Below are 13,903 nucleotides of genomic sequence, written 5' to 3'. Positions count from 1 at the left end.
CCAAATTAACCAATCAGAGTTGGAAGGAAAAACTCTGAGGGAGAAAAGAACAGTAATTTCAAACCCAGTGATCTGTGTCCTTAATGTCACAGTTTCCTGTGTTCCTGGGTCATTATCCACTTTTGGTGGGTGCCTTCATTATTTTTTCTTTAACAATTTGTTTTCTCCCCCATTAAAATGGATCTTCCATTATGATCTCCATTCTATTTCTTTCCTCTTCTGTGATGCAACATTTTGGCTCCTATTCAAAGGTTTTGTTTTGTTTTAATTTATAGAAAGAAATACACTTTCAGATGCTGGAGGCAGGAAGGCAAATGAGGAATTAGAGTGCACACTAATGTTTGTATTCTGTTTTTCTTCCTGGATCCCCTGTTTTCCTATCCCCCTTGCACCTAAGTGTTAGTTCTGGCCAATGGAATACAAACAGAGTGATGAATGCCATCTCTAGGCTGGTCCTTAAAATTTGTGAAGTCCCTCCACTATTACTTTCATTATCCTGGTCTGGTGGCTAGTCCTAAAGCAGTACTGTCCAATGCAAATATAAAGTGAGTACATATGTAATTAAAAAATTTCCAAGAACCACATTAAAAACAGTGAAAAGGAATGGGTAAAATTGATTCACTGATATATTTATTTAACACAATATATCAAATATATTATCATTTCAAAATGTAATCAATGTAAAAATTATTAGATAGCTTTTTTCTTTTTTTATACTGTACCTTTATTTTCTTCTTATTTTTATTATTTATCTATTTGGCCACACCATGCAGCTTGTGGGGTCTTAGTTCCCCTACCAGGGACTGAACCCTGGCCCTTGGCAATGAAAGCAGAGTCCTAACCACTGGACTGCTATTGAATTCCCCTATACTGTACCTGAAAATCCAGTGTTTATTTTATAATTATAGCTCATCTCAATCCAGACTAAATCCACATTTCAAGTGCTCAATGGCCACAAATGGATAGTGGATACTCTTTTACTAGGACGTTTCTGGGGGTGACATGGAGAGAATGACATAGCCATTAGATGGAAAAAAACCCTGGGTTACTGAATGACTGTGGAGAAGTGTCATATACCGCTGATCTACATCGAAATGTGAGTAAGAAAGAAACCTTTGTTAACACATTGAGATTTCTGGATTTGTTTGTTGTCAGCTAGTGTACTGTGTAAGATTAGATTACTGTGCAGCAAACATTCACTACCTTGCCGCTTGTCTTCTCTTGAAACTCCCTGAGAGGAATATACTTTCCTGCCTAATTGATGTTGCGGTTGGCCATGTGATTTCCTTTGGCCAATGGAAGGTTGACAAAAAAAACTTTGCTGGCTCTAAGTCTAGGCCTTAAAACTTTTGTGTGATTCTAATGAAGATTTTTTGAGATTTTTTTTCTTCCCCATTAAAAAAAAAAAGTGAACCAGAGGAGCCACTGGCCCCAGAAAAATGAGGAACACATTGAGCAGTCATGAACTGAACCTGTGACTGGCAGTTAAGCTGAGTCTACTCTAGAACCGTTGAACATCAACCAGTCTGCTTATTGTTGTATGCAGCTGTGTTTTGGGGTAGCTTGTTGTATGGCATTATTGTGACAGTAGCTGACTGACTGAACTACCCTAATAGAATTTCATTTCCCACGGAAGAATCTCCAGCCCTTCACCAGTCCATAGTCCTCCCTTCCTGTGGTACTTTTGCTATGCTGCATCTCCTCTGCTGTCCTTTCTTCCCTTTTACAAGCCCCTAACCCATATCCTTCTGTGTTAGCGTTCAGTGTTGGTCTGATTTTGTTTTATAATTATTTACACCTATAACTCAGATTAGCAACTTAAGATCTTATAACTTAAGATCTGAATATACAGTCAGCCAACAACTTAAAAAAAAACTCTTGATATGTTCCAGGCACTGTTATAGTCTACAAGGACAAAACAGTGAACAAGACCTGTTCTCATGATACTTACATTTTTTTGGGAGGGGGTCATAGACAATACACAAATAAAATACATGGAGATATAATATTCATATAAAGAAAAATGAAGAGGAATTAGAGGTCAGAGATGGGAGGCAGTTATTGCTATAGAAATAATTTCATAAATCCCTTATTCTATACCCTGAAGAAATATAAACCCTTTCTAAGATCTTTGCCCATTACTAGGGGCTTATGTTCTTATTCTTCTCTGTGCCTTCCACCTGCTTTCACTTCATTAGTTGAATTTAAGGATTAATTTTGTCATTTTGTTTGTGTCTGTTCTACCTCTCATTAACTGAGTTAATTAAATTATTATCACACAAACCATTCACACAAAGGGGTGTGTGTGTGTGTGTGTGTGTGTGTGAAAGACCTTATTCAAGGTGTTGAAAATATGAAAGTATTCTCATCATGGTAACACAATTTAAAATTCAGTATTAGCTATTCCTGAACCTAAAAGTAACAAAGCTATACCCTAGTCTCCTGTCATGTTTTGTTTTGCTTATATTTTTCTGTACTCTTTTGTTCTAATCTCTGAATTTTTTGTTTCATTTTATTTTATTCAGAAGAGCAATTTAGCTAGCACTTTCATTTCCTTGGTTACAACAACACAGGCCCTCAGAGTCTCAATTTTCTACTAAATAGCTTACAAAGTTATTTTACTACATTTGAAAACACTGAGGTTTAGAGGCACTGCATTATATGCTCAAGGTCACACAGCTAGAACATGGTGGGACTGAGATTTTGTTCTAGTCTGTCTGAATTTAAAACTCACGTTTGCAAAGTGAAAACAAATTTCATAGTCACATTTAGGTGAGCAAACACCTAACTTATTAATTTTTTTGATAAACTTATTTGCTGCCTATCATCTGCCTTTAGAAAGTAAGTTAATCTAGTCCCCTTCATGTAAGGTCAGTTATACCATGATATGAACTCAGTGAAATAAGAATTTACGCACAGACATACCAGTAAAGTCTAATTCCAGGGGGTTATGCATTGTTGGACATCAGGGGGAGACATGTCTTATCTGTGGCTATCCTCTGTCCATTGCTGGCATCCATTGAGTTATAAGTTATTTAGCCCAGTCATGAGGCAATGGCCCCTTTCTTTGACATATCTACTGTTTATGTCTTTTGTCTTTCCATGGTCATTGATAGAGTGTGCCACACTGTACACTCTGGCCTGGCTGTTTACCATATTCCTGAGCCTCTCCCAGTCAGTCTGCTCTCTCTCAGTCACTTTCATGCCCTCTGAGAAGGAAGTAAATATATGTTTCTTCCCAAAATAGTATATGGGGTACTTCAAGACTCCATTCAGGCCCATCTAATTATACATCTTTCTCAGGCATTGCCTGGTAGGTATGGCCCCCCCAAACATGTCCACATGTTTAACCCCCAGAACCTGTAATTTACCTTACATGACACAAAAAGTACTTTGCACATGTGATGAAGTTAAGGGATCTTGAGAAGAAAGTTTATATTGAATTATCCAGTTGGGCCAAATGTAATCACAGAGGTCCTTAAAAGTGGAAAACCTTTCCCAACTGAGGTCAGAGTGAGATGTGACTATGAAAGGACAGTCATAGAGATGAAATAATGCTAGCTTTGAAGATGGAGGGAAGGAGTCATAAGCCAAAGAATGAAGCTGGTCTATAGACTCTGGAAAAGGTTCTCCCCCAGAACCTCCAGAAAGGGATATAGCCTTGCTAAGACCTTTATTTTATCCCAGTGAGAACTGTTGGATTTCTAACCTACAGAACTGCAGGACAATAAATGTATGTTGTTTTAAGCCACTAAATCTGTGGTAATTTGCTTCAGTAGTGAAAGAAGCCTAATATACTTGGTAATATACTGGACCAAGACTTTTCTGTGAGGCATGCCAACTCTCAGAGTTCCAAGATTCTCCTGAACTTTTCTGAGGATTCTAAGATCCCTCACTCTGGGAATCATCCTGAAGAGGGGCAGGATCCCAGCACTTTCTCCTACTCACAACACTGGACAAGTTTCCCTGTATTTTTCACTAATGAAAAACCATCTCCCTGCTTCCCCCAGTTAATTGAACTTTTCAGTGGTTCTTACAAGACCATGCAGTTTTTCTAACACTGTCATTTATGGTACAAAATTTATGTCCTATGTTCTTCATGCTTTTAGCATTTTTTTAAATTCAAATACTGCTTTCTATAAAGAAGTCTATTTACAATCCAAAGCCTTGGCATTCAGGACTATTGATTCTATACAGATTTTCAAGAACATATTTAATAAGTTGAAAAGTTAAACAATAATTCTTTATTTTGCTCTGCAGTTTCGCAAAGCAACCCAACTTACTGCCTATGGAGAAAATGCAAATGTTGCCTGAATAAAGGCAAGGATGGGTTGTCTTACAGTGTTCATAGAATTCCTTGTTCATCCTTTTAATTTCCATTATATCAGTAGTAATGACTCCTCTTTAATTTCTGATATTGGTAACTTGTATTCTTTCTGTCTCTCTCTGTCTCTGTCCCGCTCTTGTTAGTCTGGCTAAGGGTTATCAATTTTTTGATATATTAAAAAATCACCTTTGCTGTTCCTTGATTTTCTTTATTATTTTCCTATTTTAAATTTCATTGATTTCTATTCTAATTTTTATTATATCTTTTCTTCTGCTTGCTTTAGGCTTAAATGGCTATTCTTCCTTTAATTTCCTAATGTTCAAGCATAGGTTATTGATTTTAGACCTTTATTATTTTCTAAAATATATATTTAATGCTATAAGTTTCCCTCTAAGTATTGCTTTCACTGCCTCCCACAAAACGTGATAAATTTTGTTTTCATTTTCATTTGGTTCAAAGTATTTAAAAATTTCCCTTAAGATTTCTTTCTTGACTCACGTGTCATTTAGAAGTTTTTTCTTTAATTTTCAAATATTTGGAGGTTGTCCTAATATCTTTCTGTTACTGAGTACTATTCTATTGTGGTCTGCAAAAATACTTTCCATGATTTCTATTCTTTAAAGCTGTGTCTTAGGGCCCAGAATATGGTCTATCTTGGTGAATGTTCCATGTGAGCTGAAAAAGAATGTGTATTCTGATGTTGTTGGATGGAGTATTTTATAAATGTGACTTAGATCAATTTGATTGATAGTGCTATTCAGGTTAAATGTATCCTTACTGATTTTATGTTGGCTTGATCTATCAATTACTTAAATCTATCAATTCTTCAACTGAAAGAGTGGATTTGTCTATTTCTTCTTGCAATTCGGTCAGCTTTTGTTCCTATATTTCAACACTCTTTTTGGTTGAATACACATTTAGAATTGGTATGTCTTGTAGAATTGATCCCTTTAATAGTATATAATGTCCTTTTTGTCCATGATAACTTTCCTTGTTCTGAAATCAGCTTTGTCTGAAATTGATATAGCTATTCCAACTTTTTTTGATTAGAGTTACCATGGTATATCTTTCTCTATCCCTTTATTTTATAGACTTATCTATGTCTTTACATCTAAAATGAGTTGCTTACAGACAACATATACTTTGGTGTTGTTTTTTTAATCCACTCTGACAATCTCTGACTTTTAATTGGTGTATATAGACCATTCACATTTAAAGTAATTTTTGAAATATTTGGATTAATATCAACCATATTTATAACTGTATATATTCATTGCCAGAGCCTTCTTTTTCTACCTCTCATTTTAATTGAGCATTTTATATTATTCCATTTTTGTATCCTCTCTTAGTGTGTCAGTTATACTTCTTAAAACTTTTTTAATGGCTGCTCTAGAGTTTACAATATGTATTTTATAAATAATCTAAGCCCTCCTTCAAATAACCCTATTCCGCTTTATGAATAGTAAGGTATATTAGAGTACTCCCGATTCCTCTCTTCTGTACCTTGTGATATTGCTTTCATTCATTTAACATCCATATTCTATAATCACTCAATACATTATTAGTATTGTTTTTATTTTAAATAAACAGTTATTGTTTGGATCAACTAAGAATAAGAAAAATAAAAGATTTCATTTATTCATTTATCCCTCTCTGGTTTCTCTTCCTTTCTTTATATAGATCTGAGTTTCTAACATAACATTTTCTTCTCCCTGAAGAACTTCTTTTAATATTTTTTGCAGTTGCTGGCATTGAATTCCTTCAATTTTTATTTGTCTGATAAAGTATTTTTTGTTAACCTTTGAAGGCTAATTTTGCTCTATATAGAATTCTGGGTTGGTGGGGTTTTTTCCCTGAGTATTTAATATTTCACTCCACTCTCTTCTTGGTTCTGTGGTTTCTGATGAAAAGTCCACTAAAATTTTGACCTTCTACAGGTAAAGTGCTTTTCCCTCTCTGGCTTCTTTTTTTTTTTTTTTTCGGTATGCGGGCCTCTCACTGTTGTGGCCTCTCCCGTTACGGAGCACAGGCTCCGGACGCGCAGGCTCAGCGGCCATGGCTCACGGGCATGTGGGATCTTCCCAGACCGGGGCATGAACCCGTGACTCCTGCATCAGCAGGTGGACTCTCAACCACTGCGCCACCAGGGAAGCCCTGGCTTCTTTTGATATATTTTTTTTCTGTTTGTCTTTGGTGTTCTGCAGTTTGAATATGATAGAGTTTTTTTTTTTTTTTTTTTGTCTTCTATTCTTTCTGTTTAATGTTTTCTGAGCTTCCTGGATCTGTGGTTTGGTGTTTACCATTAAGTTCAGAAAGTTCTATGAGTAGAGTATTTTCCACTACTCTTAGAGGAAAACATAAGAAGAACACTCTCTGACATAAATTGCAGGAAGATCTTTTTTGATCCACTTCCTAGAGTAATGAAAATAAAAACAAAAATAAATGAGTGGGACCTAATTAAACTTAAAAGCTTCTGCACAGCAAAGAAAACCATAAACAAAATGAAAAGACAACCCACAGAATGGGAGAAAATATTTGCAAATGAAGAGACTGACAGGGGATTAATCTTCAAAATATACAAACAGCTCATGCAGCTCTATGTCAAAAAAACAAATAACCCAATCAAAAAATGGGCAGAAGATCTAAATAGACATTTCTCCAAAGAAGACAAACAGATAGCCAAAAAGCACATAAAAAGATGCTCAACATCAGTAATTATCAGAGACATGCAAATCAAAACTACAATGAGGTATCATCTCACAAGGGTCAGAATGGCCATCATCAAGAAGTCTACAAACAATAAATGCTGGAGAGGGTATGGAGAAAAGGGAGCCCTCCTAGTCTGTTGGTAAATTGGTACAACCATTATGGAGAACAGTATGGAGGTTCCTTAAAAAACTAGAAATAGATTTACCATATGATCCAGCAATCCCACTCCTGGGCATATATCTAGAGAAAACTCTAATTCGAAAAGATACATGTGCCCCAATGTTCATAGCAGCGTTATTATGATAGCCAAGACATGGAAGCAACCTAAATGTCTGTCGACAGATAAATGGATAAAGAAGATATGGTGTGTATATATATATATATATATATATATATATATATACAATGGAATATTAGCCATAAAAAAGAATAAAATAGTGCCATTTGCAACAACATGGATGGACATAGAGATTATCATACTAAGTGAAGTAAATCAGACAGAAAAATACAAATATTGTATGAAATCACTTATATGTTGAATCTAAAAAAAATGATACAAATGAACTTATTTACAAAAGAGAAATAGAGTCACAGATGTAGAAAACAAACATGGTTATCAGGGGGTAAAGGGAGGGGAGGGATAAATTGGGAGATTGGGATTGACATATACACACTACTATATATAAAATAGATAACTAATAAGGACCTACTGTATAGCACAGGGAACTGTACTCAGTACTCTGTAATGACCTATATTGGAAAAGAATCTAAAAATGAGTGGATATATGTATACGTATAACTGATTCACTTTGCCGTAGAACAGAAACTAACACAACATCATAAATCAACTATACTCCAATAAAAATTAAAAAAAAAAGAGAAAGTTACAGGACAGAGACATGGGTCCATTAAAAGACTGAGACTTAATTAAAAGATTATAAACCACTCCCCTCTCCCATGCATTACCACCACACCAACAGGGCTCCTATAGATTACAGCTGAAAAAGCTGGAAGGCACAGATTTTCTCTGAGGAGGTATTTAGGGAAGGTCAAAGTCAAGAGGGGAGCCAAAACAAAACACTAGAGGAAATTGAAGTCCCTGGCACCTATAGCTTCAGAAAACATTAAACAAAGCCCAACTCCTAGCTGAATAAATATAAATCTTCAAACAAGAGACCTATTGACCTCAGATCCTGTGGTAAGTAAAATAATGCACCCCCTCTCCCCAAAAGATGTCCAAGTCTTAATTCAGAACCTGTGACAAGGAAAAGGGGAAATAAGGTTGCAAGTGGAATTAACATTGTCAGTAGCTGATCTTGTGCTGGAGACATTATCCTGGATTTCCCAAGTAGGCCCAATGTAATTATAAGGCTAAGTGAAAGAGGAGAGCAGAGTGAGAGAACCAGAAAGATGGCAGTTTATATGGATTCAGCCAAATGTTGCTGGCTTTGATGATGGAGTACATAATGGGGCCACTAGTCACGGAATGCAGGTGGCCACTGGAAACTAGAAAATACTTCTGACATTCTCCTAGAATGCTAACACCTTGATTTTACCCCAGGGAGACATATTTTGGACTTCTGACCTCCAGAATCGTAAGACAAATTTGTATCATTTTAAGTCACTAAGTTTGTGATACTTTGTTACAGTAGCAATAGAAAATTAATGTAATTCTTCTTACCCAATGCAATATGTCCTGCTTTCAACAAAAAATTAAAAGGCACAGCAAAGGGGGAAAAAAAATTCACAGTCTGAAGAGACAAAGCAACCATTAGATTCAGATATATTGGAATTATCAGGCAGAGAATTTTAAATAGCTATGTTTACTATGTTAAGGGCTCTAAGGAAAAGTAGACAACATCCAAACACAGATGGATAATTCAGTCAGAGAGATGGAAATTCTAAGAAAGGGTCAAAAGGAAATGCTAGAAATCCAAAACACCGTAACAGAAATGAAGAATATCTTTGGTGTGATTGCCAGTAGACTTAACATAGCTGATGAAAGAATCAGTGAGTTTTCAAGTAGGTCAACAGAAACTTTCCAAACTGAAATGCAAAGAGAAATAAGAATGAAAAAGAATAGTTCATAAAATAAACGTGAGACAATTTCAAAAGATGTAACGTTTATGTAATTGGAGTAACAGAAGGGAAAGAAACTGAGTAGAAAAAATATTTGAGGTATTATTTTCTACCTCAAAATCTTTAATCCATTTTGAGTTTACTTCTGTGTATGTTTCTGGACTTTTGTTTGTTGGAAATTTTAAAATCATTATTTCAATTTCAGTATTTGTGAATGATCTCTTCATATTTTCTATTTCTTCCTGGTTCAGTCTTGGAAGGTTGTACCTTTCTAAGAATTTGTCCATTTCTTTTATGTTGTCCATCTTATTGGCATATAGTTGTTTGTAGTAGTCTCTTATGATCCTTTGTATTTCTGTGGTGTCAGTTGTAACTTCTCCTTTTTCATTTCCAATGTTATTGATTTGAGCCCTTTCCCTTTTTATCTTGGTGAGTTGACCTGTGACTTCATAAGGGTTTCTTCTTGTATAGATTCCTCATCATGTTATCTGAGATAGGAAGGCTAGAGGGTGCTGGAGGGTAATTTTATTTTCCCCCTGGAGGATAGGCTTTTGTTATGGAGAGGACTCTGGGCTTGTTTCACAGGGATTACCCTTTTTCTTCCCTTGCTAGACACCTGAGGGGATCTTTCTTGGATCTTCACCTTTAGAATCTGGTGGGCTTCCTGGAGGTAAAGTCCATAAAAGTTTGGATGCCCACCTGAGACCGTAGCCCCCGGGAATTTCTCATGCTCACATTTCTCCATACTCATCCTCCAGAAGTTTGTCAAAATTACCGTTTCAGTGTTCCTATCAGTATATTGCTGCAGTGGCTTCTGCTTCAGGTAAGGAAATCTTGGCTGTGACTCTATGGATTTTCTTGTTTCTCCAGATTCAGGGGGGTAGTTGCTCTGTAAATTCACTTCTCTGATGTGTCCAAGGAAAGTCATTGAGTTGGCTTGTCTAGATATTTCTGTTTTAAGGATGACAGCAACAACTTCCAAGCACTTTACATGTCAGAGCTGAAACTGGAAGTCTCCTGTACCTTTTATTTTATTTTAACTTTTTGCGGTACACGGGCCTCTCACTGTTGTGGCCTCTCCCATTGTGGAGCACAGGCTCTGGACGCGCAGGCTCAGCGGCCATGGCTCACGGACCTAGCTGCTCCGCGGCATGTGGGATCTTCCCAGACCGGGGCATGAACCCGTGACTCCTGCATCAGCAGGCGGACTCTCAACCACTGCGCCACCAGGGAAGCCCCTCCTGTACCTTTTAAACTCTATTCACCTTTACCTTATTTTCACTTAGCTTTCTCCTCACAGGAATACCTCCTGAATTTCTCATCATTATAATTCCCCTCCTCAGCAACTGAGACTCCAGTAACACTTTCATTCTCTGCTTGTAGCCTCTGATCTCATCACCCAGCTACTAAATTTCCTTATATCTTCTTCTAATTATGGGTCATATATTTCTTGAAATGCTTCCGATTTCTCTATTCTAAGAGACTCCTATAGACTTCTGTTCAGTTTTTTTTTACAAATTGTTCACTTGATTTTCCTATACCCATCTAACTGTTGTTCTCTTCTGGTGAAGTATAATCATGATTCATTTTGCCTTCTTCCTTTTTTAAAAAAATTATTTATTTATTTATTTATTTATTTGAAGTATAGTTGATTTACAATGTTGTGTTAGTTTCAGGTGTACAGCAAAGCGATTCAGTTTTATATATATATATATATATATATATATATATATATATTTTTTTTTTTTTTTCAGATTCTTTTCCATTATAGGTTATTTCAAGATATTGGGTATAGTTCCCTGTGCTATACACTGGGTCCTTGCCTTCTGCTTTCTTACCTTCAATTCCCAGGATGATTTAAAACAATGCAAATTTATGCTCCCTAACCTGAACTGAGCCTTTAGAACTACTTGCAATCCTTTTACTTATCTTTGGTTCACTCCCTCTCCCACTGCATCACTAAGTATTATAAGTATGTACCTCTTTCCTTACCCCTCTTGTTTTCAATCTTAACAGATAACATATAACTCCTTTTAACAAAAATTGAGATCATCAGTTAAAATCTTCTTCAACTTCTCTTTTTCTCTGTTATTGACTCAGAAATGGCATAGGAACTAAGTAATTGATGAGGAAGAATAAAATATGGTCCCTGCATTAAAGGAGCTTAAAAAACTTATGTGCTCAAGTACAAAACGAGTGTTATATGCCGCAAGTCCTAAAGTTTGTACTGATAACAAAAAATTTTAAAACTTTAAATGTATTATTTTCTTTTATGCATAAAACCACTTGGAAGGTGAATATAATTATTACCCTCAGCACATAAATGAGTGAACTGAGAGTTGAGATGTAATGTAATTTGATAGAGCTTCTGAGTGAATAAATGGTAGAATCAGGGCTACAATCATGTCTGACTTATAATAGACTCTCCTATAAACCTAAGTACAGTATTTTGCTAATAGTTTGTTGACTCTGTTCTATGCCCCCTCTCTGGGTTATCCCAAACCTCTGGAGGAATGCAAAAGCAGTCAAGCATTCCCAGCAGTGGGCTACAGATATTTCCTTGATCCTTATTCATAACCTCAGTAAAGTATACATCTCTCTTTTCCCAGCCCTGGATTCCTGATTTCTAGAGTTTCTTTCCAAGCAGAAAACTGAAAATGGATGGGTGAGACATAGCTGTATAATAATGTGGTTTATTACTAACCCTGCCTCTGACCAGTAGCAGGAGAAACAAAATGTCAGCAGTAGCAGAAATCTTCCTCAAGTAAACAGACTAAAATCATCCTTTTTTTCTTATATAAGTCATATTCTTTCATTTGTTGGCATTCTTTTGTCAGGAGTACAAACTCTTTCACGTACCTTCTCATGGCTGGAGCCTACTTAGCTGTGTGAGGTCCTCCCACTTTTTACTTTTATTTCAAGTGCATGTATTTTTTCTTATTTTATGCTTATTGTCAAAAAATGAGGTTCCCCTTTCACAGATATCTGAAAGGGGAATATACTCAGTGTAGCTTTGACTGATATCGTTATATCCATCTAATTAGAATCCCATCATGTTCGTGGCTACTCTCACTCCTGTGGTTAAAACTTCCAGAACCAAACAGAATTTTTAAATGCAGAAATTATCCAGTTTGTTGTCATTCCTATTATTGAAATAAATTGCTATCCCCAAACTGCAAGCCTGCAAGATTTCTTTGTTTTCCACTTTAAGCAAAACATATTCTGAGTAGAAACTGCCTGAGATAGTGTCTGTGGAATGACTACTATAGGAAATCTAATTTTGGAGGAATGAAGGAAGTAAGGTCTTATGTAAACTCCATGAATTCCCCAAACAACTTTTAAAATAGCAGTTTTTAACCGAGGAGCACTGTCTGCTCAGAGAAAGTCCTTGAATGTACACTAGCCAACTGGTGTCAAAACTAGATTGCTTTGTACCAATTCTCTCCCATATGAAATTGTTTTGTGCAATACGAATGGACTCAATAGTTTGTTGGTTGTAATGAGTGGCAAAGCCTGGAGAAACACACTCTTAAGATGGGGTAAGGAATTGAAGGACTGATTGTTTTGAAATGGGCAGCACATTTATAAAGAACACCAAACAGCTCCTCAGGGCACCCTGGGTGCATGTTTTGCTTCTGGTTACTTTTTTTTTGTGAAAATTTGGAAGGGAAACATTTTATTTTATTTTTTTTGTTGGGGGTAGGAGTTTATTAATTAATTAATTTATTTTTGCTGTGTTGGGTCTTCGTTTCTGTGTGAGGGCTTTCTCTAGTTGTGGCAAGCGGGAGCCACTCTTCATCGCGGTGTGCGGGCCTCTCACTATCGCGGCCTCTCTTGTTGCGGAGCACAGGCTCCAGACACGCAGGCTCAGCAGTTGTGGCCCATGGGCCTAGTTGCTCCGTGGCATGTGGGATCCTCCCAGACCAGGGCTTGAACCCGTGTCCCCTGCATTAGCAGGCAGATTCTCAACCACTGCACCACCAGGGAAGCCCCTGGTTACTTTTTTGTGGGGTACAGTCTAAGCAATCTAATGTCTCAATTTCAGGACCTCCTGAACAGTGCATATTTTGCTCTGGCAAGTCTGTATGTAGTGTGTGTATGTGTGTTTGTGTGTTTGTGCCATTCTTATTCTTTTTGATTTGTGAGGCTTGGCAACATGTGACACAACAGGAAGACTTCAAATATATAATCATTCTGGCTTTCAGGGTCTTACACTTAGACCAAAGTGGATAGCTCTTTGGTCTAAGCTCTTAGACCAAATTTGATAGCTCTTTGCTGAGAAAGATGGTAGGTCCCCAAGGTACAATTTTCCTGACATGGTTGACAGTGTATTACTAGAATGTTTGGCTTGGTGTTCCTTCATATGGGCACAGTTATCTTTCATGCAAGTTAGGCACAGGAATAAAGAAAGGGGTTGGTAGTATGTGGTGTGGAATTAAACGGTTCAAATTAATTAGGGATAGGAGCTAGTTTAAACAGAAAAGAGAATATTCTTGAATGGCATTTAATTCTTGAGACTTAACCTGAACTAGCTGCATAATTTGCCTAATTTACATTCATGAATTAGCAGAAGAGATCTAGTAGAATATAGGATTTAGAACCAGAGAAGCCTGAGCTGGAATACAAATTCTTCTACTTATCAGTAAAAATACCTTGAACAAAGTAAGCAATCTTTTTGAGCACTAGCATCCTCATCTGTGACAGAGGAAAGGATAATGAATAATTCCCTGAGTTTTGGCATGGAATATTATAATATATGCAAAGTTCCAAGTGCCTATCTCACAGTAG

Source organism: Mesoplodon bidens (assembly GCF_964165515.1).
Source record: "Mesoplodon bidens genome assembly, chromosome: 2".
Classification (NCBI taxonomy): Eukaryota; Metazoa; Chordata; class Mammalia; order Artiodactyla; family Ziphiidae; genus Mesoplodon; species Mesoplodon bidens.
Note: the sequence above shows the minus strand (reverse complement) of the source record.